Source organism: Melopsittacus undulatus, chromosome 3 (genome assembly GCF_012275295.1).
Source record: "Melopsittacus undulatus isolate bMelUnd1 chromosome 3, bMelUnd1.mat.Z, whole genome shotgun sequence".
Lineage (NCBI taxonomy): Eukaryota > Metazoa > Chordata > Aves > Psittaciformes > Psittaculidae > Melopsittacus > Melopsittacus undulatus.
Genome location: NC_047529.1, coordinates 45,614,449 through 45,633,593, shown reverse-complemented (window position 1 = coordinate 45,633,593; position 19,145 = coordinate 45,614,449). Strand labels below are relative to the sequence as shown.

The 19,145-nt window shown below is 41.9% G+C and overlaps 1 protein-coding gene across 1 annotated transcript in view; it reads right to left on the bottom strand.

Moving 5' to 3' along the window:
* Positions 1 to 18,114, bottom strand: part of MYO6 (myosin VI) — a 109,776-nt gene extending 91,662 nt beyond the window's left edge. The window contains exon 1 of the mRNA XM_034060373.1: positions 18,020 to 18,114. The gene's annotated coding sequence lies outside the window, so the exon portion shown is untranslated. The remainder of the gene's footprint in view (positions 1 to 18,019) is intronic.
* Between the last annotated feature and the right edge of the window lie 1,031 nt (positions 18,115 to 19,145).

Genomic DNA, 19,145 nt, shown 5'->3' with positions numbered 1-19,145 from the left:
TTCTGAATTCAGCTGTAGGGTAAAATATCTTAAAGTATTATTCTTTCAAAACCAAAGGTGTCTTATGGAAGTCCTGTATTTTAGATATTTCTGGCTTGGATTTTTTGTTTTTCTTTTTTCACTAATTATAAAGATTTGAATAATATCCATTACATCAATGAAAGAATTTCAGAAATTGAGAGTACATTATTTACAGATTTTTTTTGTATCATTATTTGTCCAGACATAAATCTGAGGTAAGTGTTAAATTAAATGGATACATTTATCTTAGCAAGCAATACAGTACACAGAAGCAAATTTGCCCAGTGAAACAGCAGCTCTGAAGGCCAAGTGTCCATAGTGCGCACATTTTGAGGATTTTACTAGTTCTAGTCTGTACCAGCTATCACAGTCCTCCAGACTGGATTTGAATTCACAGCTGGAGAGTATCAGGTGTTTTTCCTAAGAAGTATCTTCCACTCTGTTTTCATCCAAATGCAACTCAGTTTGGTGCCTGGACCTGCAGGGCAGTTAAATGCAGGCAACTAGGAGGTTCACCACAAGAGCAAGCTCCTGAGATGAACTAAAACCCCAATGGAGACAAACCCCTACTCTATTCATCCAGCTGCCGCTGGTTCTTGGCACGGGAAAAGACAGAAATTGTAGTCTGTTGTTCTAAACATGGGCCAAGTTAGCACATTTTTCCCCTTTTTTATCTGCATTTTATCTTCAACTTATTGCCATTTTAATCTAAGATTTATACTTTCATATTAAGCATTAGTGATCACATAACATATGGCTACCAATCATACAGTGCTACTAAACCAGCAAAAAAGGCCTTAAAACAAAGTTTCTCATACCTTTTTTTTTAGATAACATCAGCTAAGTTATTCTTCCTTCTTCCCTCCCAAAGGACAGACAACTGCAATGTATGCTTCCTTAAAAACCAGAGCTCAAACACCAGCTAAGCCAAGTTTCCCACTTCAGAGCTTATATAATCGTAGTGATCTTGCTTTCTGAAAACAAAGCATGATTGAAACTATCTTTAGTTGCCTCTACATTGTCCCAAGATGATCTAGTAGCCCCCAGCCTGTGAGCTTTCCCTGGCCCACCCACAGGCACTGCACTGAAATAAGCACCCAAAAAGCAGCCCTCTCACTGGTTGCAGGTAGACAACTGAAGGCACTGTTGTTAATCAAGCAACAAATCTTAAAGTATTGCTTATACACTCAGGTGGTAACTTACCACGGACTCCCCATCAGATGATGCTGTGGATTGGAAGCATGGAAGCAGCAGCAACAGGAATGTGATTAAGCCATGTTCCTGCATGCTTTGACATAACCCTGTTCAGCAGTCCCAAACAAAGGCTTGTGCTTATTCAACCTACAAATAACTTTAATCATCATGTTTTGTCTAAAACTGGGGTATGGATTCCTCTCTCTGGAGAAGATTAATCTTCCTGTTGCTTGTCCAATAGATGAGATTTGAATTAGGGCTTTAAGACAAAAAGCACAACTAACATTTGTAGTTGTGCAGACCTAATCATTTATCAAAATTTCTGCTCTTGATCCAACACCACATTCTAAGAAGTAAATTTTTCTTCCATTTATGGGCAATATATAAAATTTAAATCCAAATTGTTTTAAAAACACATTGAAGGACACTATTAAAAATACCTTCAAGGGGACCATACAAGGTTCTAACACAAGTTTAATGTTTCCAAATACAAGATCAGTGCAATGTTACTCTCCCCCACAAAGCACAGATATCTCTATCAAAAAAGCCAAGTAAAATATTCTTTCCTCTCTTCCAGGACAACTCAGCCCCCTTACTCACTATGCAATAATCCACTCACATTCAAATAGGAAACTGTCAAGAGGTATAAAGGACATTTTGTGACTTAAGGAAAAGCTTCCCACCGGAAAAAAAAAAAAAAAAAAAAAAATCAAGCCATCAAAAGAGCAGGTGAGGTAACTGAACAGCTCTCTGCCCCAAGGGCAAAAGTCACATTCCCCATTTCTTGATCCCCTCCTCCCAGTTCAGCCAGTACCAGCCCCAGTGCCTGCAAGTCAGCTCACTGCACTGCCAACAGCAGAAAAACATCTCTGCCAAAGTGCATGGTTTAATCCACTTAAATAATTCTTCCCAGTTCCAAAAGAAGATGGGTGAGCTCCACTGCTAGCACAAAACAGAAGTAGACAGTATATCAACAACAAGGCGGAGAGGAGAGCAGAAAACTCCTCCTTGAGGCAACCTTGGCTCTCCACATCTCTGAAAATGTGCAAAGGATGCAGTCTAAGAGAACCAATACAGATCAAATATCTGCTTTTTCTAAGGCACAAAAATGAGTCCTCTTGTAATTCAAAGTTAAGGCAGATTCATTTTATTAATTTTTAACATACAACTCTTAGACATAAAGGTTTCTCTTTACTAAAAGCAAAGTATTTGATGCAGAAATATGAAAAATAACTGAAACAGTGGAGGTTCTAGAATTGATTAGCAGCATTTCTCTGAGCTATCCGAAGTCAAGGATTGTTTACGACATGTTTTCCAACTGTAAAAGTAGGACACTTTATATGGATCGCAGATATTTGACTAATATTACCTTTAAAATTTAAGTAACACTTTTCTAGAATAGTTATTTTTAACTGCTGCTTTGGCAGCCCCCAAAAAGGGATTAAGAAAAATTAATATTCCAAAGACCCCACAGATGTGACATTTCTGACGGAATCCAGGTGCTCAGCAGAAACTTCAAGGGCCTAGAAATCAAAAACACTAAATTATTTCTACAAGGTAATGAGCAAACCTGACATCACAGTTGACCTCAGAGGTTCAAACCATGTATCCGCTACACTTCTACACATGCAAAGTGCAGTCAATAGGCCCGATATCAAGACTACCAAGAAACGCAATCAAATGGAATTGCCTAAATGAGTGAGAAGGACCAGCTGTAGCTAAAGCAGAACCACATTGAACAGCCATTTCCACTTATTACTTTCAAGTTCTTGAGGTAATTTCTAACTTTCTCAATATGATTCCCAAGAAACAGGCACAACTCAATTTAATATTTTATTATATATCCTGCTATACATCACTAGGATTCACCCAGAAGACATAAGAGAAAAAACAAATTTAATTAGATCAATTTAGATTAGTTGTTATAAAATCCAAGGGGTTTGTTATTTGGCACATTTAAACCTATTATCCAGTTAATCAATTAGAGAAGAGGATAATGTGAAATAGTTCTTAAGCATGCTTCAAAGATACTTAGATCTTCTATTGTTTCTTTTCATTCAAACACCTTCTGTGATCAAGAACAGCATCTTCCTCCAATTGTAGCCCAATCTAACCAACAGTTTCAAGACCTTCCCAGTAAAAAGTACATTATTACTGATTTCTAACCTTGAAGACACATGCACCTTGTTTTTCCAAGGCCAAGGCAAAACGTTTTTTTCTGGCACATCTTTACAACTTTCTTCTATATACTACAGTTACAATTACAGCCACACAAAAATTCTACATAGTTCTAAACAAATCCTTTGTCAAATGAAAAACTGTGGGGATAACAAAATCACAGATTAAACATATAAAATATTTACATGGAAAATAGACTATATAATTCTTCAGTCTAGCAGAAAAAGCTGCAATACAGAGTCACCAGAAACAGAGGCCACACAGACTAGAAACAGGCACGATTTTAAACACAACCATCAATCATTTTGAAATTCTTTCACAGAATTACTTTTAACCAGTAAAACAGCTTTTAAATTAGGACTAGATTTTTTTACTAGATTTTTTTTCTTCCAAGTTCAGTATTTCCCAGTCTGATTTGCAAGGCATGATAACCATTCTGTGAAGGAGTTGCCTTTTTTACTTATTTTCAGTACATACACAAACAGAACCGAAGATAAGTGCTAGCACCTTCTGCCAGAACACTTGAGAGTCAATTCCTGGCTGGTTTCAACATTTGCAGGTATTTCAAGTATTAAAAACACCAATAATGTCAATCAAATTGCCTATGAGATTGTTAAAAAAGTCGCAAAGTCCTGATGATAAAAACATTTAATTAATGCGTTCATCATTACAAGCAAAACCCTTACTGCTGACTGACAAACAGCGAACCAGAAACCGTCCCTCATTTTCCTTATGGCAAACTAACATGTTACTAACTTTGAAAGGGTAAGAAATACAATTTTAAACCAAACAAATTGACCAAAGATGCAAAGCAGACTGTGTGCTACTGAAGGAAAGACTGTGGGATCATATGAAACTTATCATCAACTAACTTACAAGAAAACAACCTGATGACTCTCTTGCTCAGGTACTTTACAAAGTATCCTCTTCAGCTTTCAAACCTGTGATCTGTAATGCTCCAACTCAAGCTCACTCAAGCGCTCTCTCTGGGACCCCAGTCTGGAGGTATTCAGCACTTTAAACATTACAGCAAATATATTCTTTATTGCAGATTCACATAGGCTATATATCTTCTTGGTAAATTAATCCAAAATTTGAGCTCCATAGGGGCTTAAATGACAGTGGATCAGAAAATCTACAGGGAAGTCAGATACAACCAATTCAAATAGTTCCTCGTGAACAGAAATATTTCAAATCTGCTTTCACGATGGATATGTCTTCAAACTGTTGAAAGACCTGAGCACCCTCTTGGAGGCACAGGGAGATTAATACTAAAGTCCTCATGGATTTCCTGTATTTTCTCTCTGGAGTGAAGATCTTCCCCAGGGAAGATGTTTTGCTTTTGAATTATTCATGGGAAGTAGAAAACTAAAAGCTGGTAAGTATAGTTGTCTTACAACACCATATGATTAGAGATGTAAGGTCATCTTAGAAAAAAAATCAAAACACAATGTAAAAGAGATAATTACATGTAAAATCTGACTAAAATGAAGAACCCGGAGGGTTAATTCAAATCAGACACTTCCTCGGGAATCCAGAAAAGCACAATTCTACTGGTTGGTGCAGAGACAGAGCAATAAACGCGTGGGTTTCAGTAACCTTCCAGAGACCTATGTGAAGTCTTTAAACAAGAACTCAATAACTGCATTCAAAAGTGTAAGATGATTGTACAAAGCAGACAAATTGACACAACTCACAGCCCACTGAGCTAAAAAAGCAAAACCAAAACAAATAACAGCCAACACACAGACCCATTTTGCAAATGCCTCAGCAGTTGAATCAGTACCCTCGTCACACCATGTTAGTGAAGACTCCACCTCTTTTTATGAAGATGCACGTTCCACCTTCCACAATAGCATACGTGTCTTCAATTACAGGGATGTACATGTTGCCTTTTATTGATTGAAGGACACAAAGTTTGAAGAATTGGCTTATTATTTCTATTAATAAATAGAGGATATTTAAAAGAAACATTTGACTATAGTTCAGAAGACTGAGAGTATATTTTTGTCACACTATCCCCCCCGTACCAAAGCAGTTTACTTACTACACAGAAAGTAAACTAATCATATTTACCATCAACCTGACATTGCATTTCAGGATCAATACTCTGTCAAAAGGAAATTCACAACTTCCAGAGATTCTGCTTTATTTGGGTAAAAAGTAGAAAGAACTTGCTAGCTATAATGGTTTATCCTAGCAAACTTAAAAATAAAACCAAAACAAAAACACACGTTTCTTGAATAACTCCCAATAAGTTGGAAACAAGAGAAACAAAAATTAATCAAATGCCTTCTCCAGGGGCTGCACAGCCAGCAATAGCCATTTCCTATACTCATTTCACAGACAAGGGTGAGACACACTGGCTAACCTCCCAGTGTTATGACCTGTAAAGACAAACCTAATTTTGCTGAAGGAAAAAAAACACTGGTCTGTTAAGAGGTATATATATATAATTTTTTTTAGAAGTTGTGAGTTAGCAAGATTTGCTGATCTTCACATCTAAGTGCACAGCAGAGAAGCACAAATATATTTCAAAGATTTTTAAAAAGTACTTGTTTTTTTCAGCTTCTATTCTATAAAACCCAAGTTTTACTGGATGTTGCAATTTAACTATCTTCTTCACACACCCAGCAGCCTGTGCTGTTGATGATCCTCCTCCAGTACAGAAGCTTTCAACTTTATTCTGGAAATACATACAGAGTGTGTTCTGTAATAACAGTACAGGAAACCCTCATACATGAGGTGTGGCTTTAGAGACAAATCCTGAGGCACCCAGGAAGTGCTCTTATAACTATGACAGCCTTTCTGTAAGCCTTTACTGCTGTGGGTCTCTTGAACCAGTTTTATACTGAAAAACATAAGGGAAGGAACTAATTTTTCACCTGGCCTGCTGTTCAACTGTTGCAATGCAATAAAAGATAGGCCTTGACTACAGTGAATGATTTTCATCATCTTTGACACTTGGCTTCTCCCCTTTCCCTAAGCATCCCACAGTTTATATCTTCCCCCCAGATCAAAATGTTTTGGGTGGGTTTTTTTTTTTTCCCTCTAGAAAGAAACTGTAAAGTTTCTCTTTACTTTCTATAAAGAAACACATTTATTGTTAAAACTGTCAGCTATCAGCAAGTCAAAAAACACAGAAATGGCAGGATCACTGAAGACACTGAAGAGAAAACATGGAAGCAGAAAGGGCTAATCCTAGAAAACCAGCAGTGATGCTATTCCAGGTAAGAAAAATTCCTTGAAATGCTTTGTACTGATTTTGGTGAGCTTACCATCCACCAGTGGAGCTGTGCCAGTCCTGCACTGTGCCATGCCTCTGAATACAGCTAGCCAGCAAGCCTCTGCCTAGAAGGTCAAACACATCTTCTCAAGACTCCTCTGCTCAGCAGGTCTGTAGCTCAGCAGCCGCTTTCCCTACATCACATGGCTGCTTCTGCTTACACCACACACCCCAGCTATCACCAGCATTAATAATTTTGTATCTCTGGTAGTTATCTTTTCAAACCTTGCTAGTCTAATCTGCCTCATCCTTTACACATTAAACTGCTCCTAAAATAAGTCTGTAAGTACATCTTCATCTCAGTGCAACAGTATTCCCCCCACTTAATATTTTTCCTGAAACAGCAAAACAGATTGCTGCTTTGGTCTAGGAATCTACTGAATCCACATGCATTTTGGTTGGCAAAAGGCATAGGGCTTTCTTAGCTAGGGTGCTCTTAGCATGGTGATGAGGTGCTTCTGCTGATCCACACAAGATCAATGCGATATCATCTGGTGCAAGGACCACTATGTGTAGCCAAAGTTCCCAGCCACTGTGAGTAGCTTGGCTGGTCCCAACAGAGCAGGAATCCACGATGGACTGCAACAACAAAAATTACTGCTTCCAGCTGATTCACATGGGGAGCAAGCACATTCTTCTGCAGGGCTTCCTAAGCCATGCTGAGCACAGATGGGCAAAGCCTACTGTAAAAGGAGTGCTCCCCACAGCAAATGTGTCCTCCACGTCACCCTTCCAACCGCAGGCTAATGAGCAGGGTTAATTGTAAGTCAACAGCTTCCAAGTAGTTACAGCCATCTGCAATCCAGTGCTTACTGGATTTGGTCATCCTCAACAAGGAAAGGCAGAGTAGAGAAAAATGTGGATTTTGATTAAAACTCTCTTTCCAATCCTTAAATCCTGCTACCTCCAGATGTTCTTTCTGCCCTACATTTCTCCACTACCCTTCTCACAAAACACCAAGCCTGGCTGCCAAGTAAAACAAAAACCAACATCTCTTTCATCCTTAGAAAACCACACTGATGCAGCCAGTTTTACTGGCTCTATTGTACAAACTCCATTTGCAATCTGTCTTGGTATATACAGTCCACAAAGAACATGTGAAGCTGTATGCTCATTTGTAGAACTGACGCCATGCAAATCCTTCCCATTTCCAGCAAGCTGTGAAATACAAAGGGCAGGATATCCTGGAAGTAGCAGCATAACAAAACAAAAAAAATAATAATAATTTAAAAGAAAGGTTCTTTAAAATACAGGTGCCCTGGGAATAAGTTACACAGGGCTTCTTTAAAGGCAGCAGCTGATCCTGAAAGAAGCAGTCTGATCCAAAGTGAGCCACCCACAAATACCTGCACTTGAAGCAGCAAGGATCCAGACCACACCTCAGCTGCAGCCTGGATCCCAGAATGATCCAGGCAGATGAATGACAGGCAAGACACAATACAACCCAGGAAGCCAATCCAGGTGACATGCTAACAACATACACTGGAGCATTCACCACATTTTATGCTCTGATGAAATCCAAATGAACACAATCACATGCATCTGGGTCAAAATTTGACTGCCATTAAGCCCAGTAGTCCAAAGAAGTGGTATCAGTTACCACCAAACCTAGATCTTCATCCTTGCAATACATGTATGACTTGTTATATCCTGAAGCACCCAAGCTCCACACCAAGCCATTCGCATCCCAGCTGGCTGGGGGTCCTTGGAGAGCCCCAGTACCTGAAAAAGGGAAAATCCCCCCCTCAAGTACAAGATCTTAAAAAAAAAACCTTCATTCTTCTCCCATGTTTTCTTCTTGTTAGTACTGAAACACATGTGAAAACCTTGACAGAAGTACAATAATAGAGAAGGCAATAGGTACTAGTACAAGCTTCTAGCTTATATCAAAAGTTCAGCAGAGTCCAAACACCTGCAGCAGACATTTAAGGGAAGTGGTGATGCTGCAGGAAAACAACTATCCTTCTTTTTCAATAATAGTAATTTGACGACTAAGAGATGACCTTCAAAACACAGCCCCCACTCCAATCACCAAACTTTATCTAAATGCTTGCTAACTCAGTAGGCTAATTCCTTACAACATAAAACCATTTTTCCTGCCACGTGGCTACTATTTCATAGTCAACTTGTTTCTCCTGTATCTTAAAATGTGTGAGTTACACAGATTTTCTTCAAGCAAAAGGCTTGAAACCAGTTAAATGAAATACTTCTTAAAAATCCTGTATTTATTACAGAGATGTGCTTACCTCATTGTCAGAATGGACACTTAACTTGGCCATGAATTTAAAATGGAGCAGCAGATCAAACAAAACACAACAATGCCATGTGAACTTCATACACAGCTGTATCTTGCCTGTTGAAATTTCTCCATGAAGTATGTAAAGTGGAGGCAATAACAGAACCTTCAGAGAAAGCTCCTGTCCTACCTAGATCCTCTCAAACTCCCTTGGCCATTTCCAACAAGCTGACCAATAGAAATGAGAGGCTGCTAGAGAGAACACGCCGAATCCTAGGAAAACATGAGCCAATTAGCTTTCATTAATTACACCTCAGCACATCTTCAGATGTCACTCCAAAGCCTTCACCTGTCTTTGGGTGAAATACTTAACCTAAATTGCAAGACCTCACCATCTTCTTACACCCACTGCAGGCACACCCAGGGTCAGCGCCTGGGAACGTATGGGCATCAGGCAGCATCCTTCAGTTGAGGAGGAAAACACATCTTTAAAACCCAGACCAGGCAGGGTAGGACAGACAACCCCTGATGCCAAGCAGTTTTGCCTTCAAGCAGTGAAACCTGCATTTTGATTCCACTCTGATGTTCAAGTGTTCCCTCTTCAACCTTCTGAGGACCCTTTGCCCTTTCAGATTTCCAGCCTTTCCCACCTTGGCATCATCATTCCCCCTTCATATGTTACTCAAGGAGTTCACTTCAAACTACTCTCCTGGTAATTTCCCTCTCCTACCTTCTCCCTAGGGCTAAAGCAGCAGTCACTCAGCAAACACATCAGCAACATAAAGTGGCCTTTGTCCGCCCTCTTCCCTCCCACAGGGATTCATAAAGAAACCAGGATTAATACACAAAATCTGACTGCTACAGCTGAACCCAGAACAAACCACACAAATTTCCACTTCCATCTGATGCACTCAAGCAGTCAGTACATATTACTCACAGGAATTCACAATTTTGTACCAAAAAAAATAATCAGGAAATAATAGAACTGCATTTTTTAGGGGATATATATATATATATATTTCTCTTTCTGCAGATCTCAGTAAGTGAGCTAGGACTGTAACAGAAGAGTTTCCAACAGAAGCTGTGAAGGGTGTTTTAAAGAGTCTATGAGCCAGCTTTATTTCTTAAAATTCCTGTTAAGCCAAATCCTACATGAACAGACACACAACTCTATCAAGAGAAATAAAGAAGGTGCGCTCCCACACTTGTTAACACAAAAGTACTTTCAGTTCCAAGTTAAAAGAAATCAGACACATTTTCAAAATAATATTTTCAAAAATACAGAAATGTATGAAAAATTGGGCAAGGCTGCAAGGATTTAAAGATAATAATCCATAAGAGAATACAGTTAACATATTACTTATGTTAATCATTGCTATTTTGGTGTTGAATATATATAATTTAGCATGTAACAGAGAAATACCCATAGCATCAGATGCCGTATCACTGAAAGACCGCAATTTCATTTACAATAGGAAAGGCTATTACGGCCCCAAGAAAAGCAGCTACTGCACTGTACTGCAAAAACATGTTCTGTGGGTGTTGACCTTTTGAGCAGACATGACTTGTACAGTGTAACAGGCTAAGAAACTTCATGTTTAAAGTTCCTCTCCCTAGGTTAGTAAGAAATAATCCTTTTCTTTGAAAGGATGTAGAACTTCAAAGCAAAATATAAACCAACATCTAAAATTTATTTCAGATTACCATCAGAATGATACAAAATGTATTTGAAAAACATCCTTGCCCTAAACAAAGCTTAAAATTTGTTCTTTTATAAATGATCTAAAATACCCTAAGGTGTTACACTACTTTTTCAAAAGCCCATAATGCACCTCCAAACATACAAAGAAAAATTTATTTTAATATATGACATGCATGCAGTGAACCAAACACTAACTCAAGGTCCATATAATCCGAGATGGAATGTCTGATCATAACAAATTTCAGATGCTTGAGAAGACACAAGAGTCCTGTAATGGGACGACAATTGAAGATGAAGATCATCACACCATTTCTGAGCCCTCTGTTTCTTCCATGCACCTACAGTTAAATGCTTTGTTCCCAACAGCTCCAATACAAGACAAGCCCATTTATTTTTGTTTCCCAAGAACTCTGGAATTTGAAGCAATGCCCTTAACCATAGCCACAGGAAGATCAGTAACTGAGATCTATAAAAACCGTTAAAGTCTGAGAAATGATCCCAGAAGACAGCAAAGAGGGGCAATAAAGTGATGATGCAACATGCACATGTATTCCCACAAATAAATACACAGCTGCCAAGTCTGTTTGGGGGATAAAATAAAATAAAAATTAAAAATAAATAAAAATAATAAACCACCACATGTTCTAAAGCCAAGTGTTCTTATATTTACAGAGTTATAAAAGACCATGTTATCTTAGAGCCCTCTGAAGTTGGTGATCTTTTAAAATCCTTTCTGGTCCTACTGCTATGACTGAAATTCCCTACACAGACTCTTTAGGTCCACATTTCACTCTGCAACAGGGCTGCTGGAGACATTTGTGTAATTTTTGGTAAAGGCAACAGACGGTTGCACAGGTTTAAGAGACTGTAAAAGATGCTGTAGCTCGCTGAGAAAGGGTGAGCTGAAGGGTTACCAGCTTACCATCCTGAGAAGGGGAAACCTCTCATCTGCCTCCCCTCCTTTCTGCTTCTCCCTGTGTGCTCCTGCCGCTCTGCAGCTGAAACACGATGTACCTCTGCAGCAGGATATGGAGAAAAGCGATGTGGCTTTCTGCAGAGGCAGCAGTTTGCACTGAGGTGTGGAAGACCCCAGTGACCATCAGCACCGCTGGGAAGGGAGCAGAGGGAAAGGCACAGCTGTGGAAAGATTTCCTCCTTTGAGAGGCCAGCAGGCCATCACCTCAGCCCAACAACTCACAAAACTGCAGCCCTAGGGAATCATTAAAATTTAAATTATTAAAAATATTTGTCAGGTTTTTCATTCATTCCTGAATGCTCCAATCCCTGTCCTGGAAACTCTGCAGTAGGTAAGCAGGGCCAACTGCACACAGAACTGCACACAGTGCTCACCCAGCTGAGAAAAAGGAAGACACAGCAAAATAACCTGTCTTTGCCAGGGAGGATTTTGTAAGAGATTTGTACTGTTATCACCTCCACACTGTAAATGGGGTTGATGCGCTGCACTTGAACAAATCAGGAAAGAGCGAAACACAGGTGGGAACTCAGAAGAGGTTGTCCTCATCCCACCACAGACACGGCCTCCCTCATGGGTCATGCAGCTTCTTCTTCCAAAATATGGCTACCACAGTACCACCTTTTAGTCAGGCTGCTTTGGATCTGGGCACTAAGAACAAACCTGAGGTGACCAAAACCTTGCTGAGAGTCATAGCAACAAGGATAGTACAGCAGATGAGAGGGATGGAGCTCTGGACCACACAAATCACAAGCTGGACTTGCTCAAAATATGGAATGTAGCAAGACTCACACAACTTGAGATCAGGCCTGAAGGATCCACAGAAACTTAGACATAATTCAGAAAGTTGCTGCTATCAATATAGCTAGAGATCTTGCTGATGCCTGAAAGAGCTTTGTTGAACCACTGACTTTGTTACATTTCCTACTTCTCTTTCTCTCCCCCAAATTTCAAATCAGTATGATAAATCTTGTTAATTACAAAGAAATTTGTTCATGAAACTAAATAATTATCCACTACATAAATAATACTCTTAATTTAACTGTCTGATGAACTACCATTGCAGAAGAAATCTAGTTTTCTTTTATGTTAGAAACGGCCCTTTTTTGAGTGTTTACAAATCCAGGGTTCATTCAGACTTCCTTCTGAAGACTCTGGGAATTTCTCTACTGATTTTTCCGAGAGCAGACCAAATGCCAAAAGATGCAGGTACAAATGTGGCCACCCCAGCTCTAGAAGTGCTTGTGACTCCTCCATTAATCACTGCCAGGGCCGGATCCCAGCCTGGAGACTAGCCCTATGTACCTTTCTCACCAAGAGATCAGTTGAGAGCAGCAGTACTGCAAACTGCACATACGAAAAGTGAAGTTTAACTCCAGATGCCTCATCCATCTCTCACTCCCTGGAACAAGTAGTAACTACCCTTCATCCCCCGACTTGAAGAGTGGGGAGAAGCATTCCACTGACAAGGAAAGATCCTTGGCTTGGCAGAAATGCTTCAGGAGTCAGGTACGCCCTGGGTATGATCTGCAAAGTAACCATGGCCACACAGATACCAACCCTTGCTAACCAAGCATTTGTACATGCCACACTACTGACAGTAGCTGCAATGGAGCTTGCAGAGCTCCAGCATGCCTACAGGATCTGCAGCCAGCACCATGTCTGCAGGGTAAACACTGCCTGGCTACAACTCACCCCCTTTTCACTGGGAAAAAGTTAATGTGCTGCTGTTCAGGGCTCCCAAACAACCTTCACAAGGCTGTACTAAGCTGTCCACAAGTGGAAATAGGCTTTGCCTTTGAAATACAGCAGCAGGACAGAGCCAAACCAGCCCTCCTCCCCAGCCCAAACTGCCTCTGCTCCAATTTTACATGTTGTTCAATGAGAAAAAAAAGCAAAAACTCACTTTGGCTAAGTTAAATGGATTTTTACTGGTATTCTAAGATAGCTGCTTATTGAAAGACAGAATTAGTGTGCTCTTTCCAATAGAATACATACTATTAGTTAGGTATGGTCATTACTTAGAGAAATCATTCTACCAGAGATGAAAGAGCCCAAACATCAATCTGTCTTGCCACTAAAACCTTAGGAAAAACCACGAAGGCTGCTGCTACTTCACATTTAGCATCATTAAACTGGCTTGGGTTTTTTTTTGGGGGGGAGAAGGGGAAGTGTTCATTCAGACTTCACTTCAAAAACCGTACTTTTCCTATGTGTTATTTATATTATTATAGCATATATCAATACTTCAGAAACATAAGTCTCAGTCACCAGTATTTACTTCAAATTTAATATCGCTGCTCCAAGAAACAGCAAAGCAAAAACCTAAATAGATGGCATGCTATGTTACAGTGTTCCATCATTTTCATCTGCCCATGCATACTTTAAAAAACAAATTCAAAATGAGGGTACCTAAAGAAGTGAAGGTAGCTTAACAAGTCTGCTTTATGTCTCTTAAACAGGGTGACAGTTATTTAAAAGTGTTTCAGAACAGAAGATACTGTAGCATTGGGACACAGATTATGAAGCCACATACAGTATATATTACAGTGGATAATGAATACCTCAGGCTTTATCCCTCTGATTTTCCTGGTTTAAATCACAGTATGATCCTACACCTACATTTCCTATGGGATTACAGGCTATGCTCCTAAACCACAACATTTTGCTGCTGAATGCAATAGTTCACCAACACTATTTTAAAACTAAATACATTAAGCTGTAACATCAGACGACCAGCAGTAACTGAAAGATTCTAGGTCTTTCTCACAAAAACTGCATTTCTTTTGAACACTAACATTACTTTTCCACATAAACTCAGGCCAGAATACAGACAGCACCTGAAGAATTAATCAAGTTTAATCCCCTGCATGAGAACAAATAAAAGAGTTGCAATGAAAGTCTTTAATATATCCTTAACACAAGTCCTATTTGACTTTCAAAAATTTCTCATAAAGCAGATTGCACAATCTCAGCTTGTTCCAGTTTTCCCTAAAGCATAACAGATTTTAAGAACTGCATTAATTTTCTTATACAAACCAGTTTCACCCCCTTCAATACAGTCACTGACAGAAGGACACAGATCACTTCTAATTTTAAGACTGTAACATCTTCCTGTGCCCTCAATCTCATCCTCTTTCTGCTGGAATTGAGCTTGTCTAGCCTTTGTACTATACATTTTCCAAACATGTGTGGTCTTTGCAGATGATGATTTCTAAACCCTTCCTAAACCTTGATGACTATTTCTGCCAGACTGAGATGTTTGAGCTATTTATTAAAGGGCTGTGGCCAAAACCAAACACGTTATACTGTTAACTTAGGCTTCACTAGTACGAAAAGTTCATCATTTAACTTCAACAGTGCTGCATCCCACTGCTTCTCATGATCCCCTATAAACCTTAGATCTCCTTCTGTGGCACTGCTGCCACAGTAAAGTTGACTTTACCTACCTGCATTATGGGATCACCTTCTTGAAAATAAGTATCTCATATTTGAATACAGCCACTGAATAGATCTAAAGCCCCATCTTCCAAAACAGAGCATGAAAAATGAGGTCTGAAACCCCTCCTTCAGACTTTCTGATAATTCTGTTTATCAAAGACATCAATGATAACACCAAGTACAAAGGTGCTGGAACTGCCCCAGCACCACTTAAACTGATGCCCCAGTTTGATGGTGACTCATAATCACTCTGCAAAAATAAGCACCCAGAGTTGCTATCTCTAGACCTGGTCCCTTTGGCTTTGCTGTTCTCAAATGCTTCAGATGAATAATTATCCTAAGAACAGCCCTACTGGGTTAGGCAGCAGGTCTGTTGTCTTCAGTATGCTGCCTGCAGCAGTCAATGCCTGAAATCAATATAAAAAAAAATAAATAATCAGTGAATACTTGACAGCACTTTCCCAGTATGTTCTCCCAGGCTCCACATGCAGCTCAGTGACTCCCTGAGCTACAAGAGGTACTCCGTATGTGTCAGCCTTAGTGGATTTTTCTCCCATTGTCCAGCTGCTTTTCAACTCCTTGTAAACTTTAAATATCCACATACTTCAGAAAGGATTTACAAAGCTTAACTAACTACACATTGGGTCAAAAGCAAAACACACCCCTATTGTTCAGTTTGAACATGCCAGCTTAATCTCATGCTTTCATGTTTTGCACTGAAAGTGACAATTTAAAGTTAGTCCCTACTCAACTTTGCCACATAACTCATGACACTCAAAATTTCTAAAACCTCAAAGCTTTCCTCTGACCAGCACTATCAAATACCAAGAGAATATGAAGGTCAGACTGGGTCACAAAGCCTTCTCCACCCCTGCAGACCAGGCACAAGGAAGCACTACTTCACCTTGCTTACCAGAGCATTATGGCTAATGGGTCAGAATACTGACCCAGTACCAAAACAAAGCACACGGCGATCCCAGGTCCTGAAGGACACAGTACTTAGTGCAGATTATACATGAACACCCACTCGGGCTACAAATAAGGAGGTGGGGAAATTAGTTCATCTTGCAATTTCTGCAAGCTAATACTGACATGGTTTTAATTTAAAAAGCTATAAAGCCTCACAGCAAACTTTACTGCCTTTATGTTCACATCACTGGCTTTATAGTTTCACAGTCAAAGGCATAACTGTACCATCACTAAACAGTTTATTAACCTACACGCCTTAAAAACATATCCACTAAAAATACAGTCAAGCTAAATCCCAACTTCTACATTAGTAAAAACAACATTCAAAGGTTTCTAACTTGCCCTCTGACAATTTCAGTATTTACTTTGCTTCCCCAACAACAGTGTTATATTGCATTTGCAGTTATTTTATAAACCACTTCACAGTTAACTTCTACAGTAGCATAGTTTTATGATATTTTAAACAAATTCTGCAAGAAGACATTTGCTTATACTTTTAAATTTGCAAAAGGATAATTTCAATCCTAAAATCATTTCTATCATTATCAGGCTTTTCACTCCAGCATTTCCCTGCGTCTTGAAGAGAAAAACTGCAACTTACTTTAAATAATGAGTTCATCCCCGCCCTGTTAATTTGTCACACTTGCAGTGGAAGGCAGACTCAGCCCCACGGCCAACCTTTGTACTCTGATGGCTGCAAACTCGGTTCAATAGGCCGCTCCGCAGCCCAGCGATGCCAACTGAACTGTAAGAAATCAGATTGCCTCAAAGGTCTTTTCCTTCGAGGAGGAAGAGCAAGTCAAAACTACTTCTCTCCACCTTTGTAAAAAAGGGCTGACAATCAGCAATATTCAGATGAAATAACAGGTAACAACCATCCTTCTCTACAACCTGTAATCTATTAATTTAGCTATCTCAATCTCACAGGCCTCTAGTGGCATTAGGATTTGCTAGTTAGGAGTCTGAGGGATGAATATTAGGCAAGCATCAACAATAAATATGCTGCACTACAAGTTGTATTAAAGTGATGGCTCATGAAGGGGGTGAATCTTCTTAAGTTTCCCTATTCAAGTAGTGAATGCAAGTTGCAGGAATCGGGTATCAGGTTTTGGTAGGACATCACATTTACGCATGCCGCACGCTGCTCTCCAAAAGTGCAGCCTGCAAAAGTACTTCAATGAGAAATCCTCCAAGAGAAGATGGTTTTCAGTTACACTCAGATCACATTGTGTTCAGCCAGTCAAGGCTGTAAAAAACCCTCTTCTGTGACACGGGCAGTCTTACCAGCACAGAAGTGTTTTGGAAACCAGAAGAGCTCAGCTGTAGCTCACCAGGGAGTGCTTCTTACAGAGCATGAGGATGAAAAAAAAGAAAGAAAAAAGGGAAAGAAAACAAAACCCAACAAAACAAAAAAAAAAAGAGAGGAAAGGAAAGGAATTCCCATGACAGTTCACTTAAGGAAGTACAGGAAAATCGCTGCGGACGGTGACTGCCCCTCACGGGGAGATGCGACTGCAGCACTCACCCCGCGCACCGGCCCGGCCCCCTCCCGCTCCCCCGGAGCTACCGGCCCTCCCGGAGCCTGCAGACCCCGGGGCCGGCGCCAGGACGGCGGCAGTAATACCCTCCCGTCGTTACTGAGATGTGCACGGTGGGAAACACCGGGCGGCCCTGCCGCCCCGGCCCCTCCCCGTAGCGCTCGCCCCCAGCCCCTCCCCGTAGCGCTCGCCCCCAGCCCCGCGCAGCCCTTACAGAGGGAACCGCGGAGGCAGCCAGCGATGGCTACCACAGGACCTGCTCCCCGAAAGCCTCGCTCCCCGCCACAGAGCCTCTGGCGAACTCCCTACCGGAGAATCCGGTCGCACCTGCCAGCGGGCCGGGCCGCGCTGCCCCCGCGCCAGGCGGGAGGAGCCGGCGGGGCAGGTCGCCGCGGCCGGGCGGGAGAGGGGAGCGGAGAGCCGGCACGGGAAGGCAAGGGGGGCCAAGGGCCTGCCGCGACTTCCAGCGCCGTATCCTTACCTCCTGCCGCTGCTCCTGCGCTGAGTGCCCGGCTGCCAGCCCTGCCGCCGCTGCTGCGCTGCTCTGCGCCGCCCCCGCCGCCCGGCACGGCACAGCCCGGCCCGGCTCGGCAGCCCGGGACGTCACGGCCACAGGGGCAGGCCGAGGGCGGGGGCTGGGGCGGCCCGAGGGGGAGGAGGCGGTGGCGGCCGCCGTGGAGCTCGGCCCGGACCGGGCGGCCTTCCCTCCTCGCCGGCGTTGCCTGACAGGGAGTCCCGGCTCCGCGCCTGCCCTGGGACTCCCTGCAACCGTCAAGGGCAGCGCAGGGCAGGGCCTGGCCTGGTGCCCTTCGGGCAGCCCTACACAGTTGCAGTTCAGAGACTGGTGCTGGGTCTTGGGCTGGGGGGCATGGGTCGTGGTTGTTGTGCTGAGAGAGGATGGGTTGGTTCCTTATTTCTTACCAATGCAGTTACATAAAGGGTCAGGTTTTGGGTTACCTTTGACTTCCTCAGCCATTACCCCATAGAGAAAGGCATGGAGATGGTGACGGCCCTCCTGCTGCAGCAGACCTCAGAAGTTAGAGATTGTTTACCCCCTATTCCCCTCCCCTGAGCTCTCCCAGGCCATTGCCTGGGGTGTCCCTGCCCTGACAACCTCATCCACAGGGGCCTACACCGACAGGTTTTGCATGGCTGGCAGCGGCCATGGTTGTATCTGTCGCTCAATGGTGGAACAGCATCCACCTGTCTGAGCCCTGTTCCCTGCAGCTTCTGCAAGGCAGCACAGGTGCCACCCTACATGGCAGCTCTGCAGGATTTCCCTGACCCCTGCCTACACCCAGCTGCTCATCCCTGTGGTGGCTGGTGTGGCTCGGGGAGAGCAGCTCAACTGGATGCATTGCATCATGCTCAGCCATGGTGTCACAGCACCAGTGGCACCTACAGCCGCCCCTCCCTGACCCGTTGTGCTGCCGTTTTCATCCCTCGGCTTTACGAGCATTCATTCCAAGCATCGCCAGCTGGTTTGTCAGCTTCCCTGTAAACCCTTTGCTTTCTTCGCACAATGCTTCACAAGTGACACAATGTTGTTGACTGTATGTGCAAAGCCTCTTTGCTCTCCACCTGATAGCCGTAAAATTCTTCTGTGT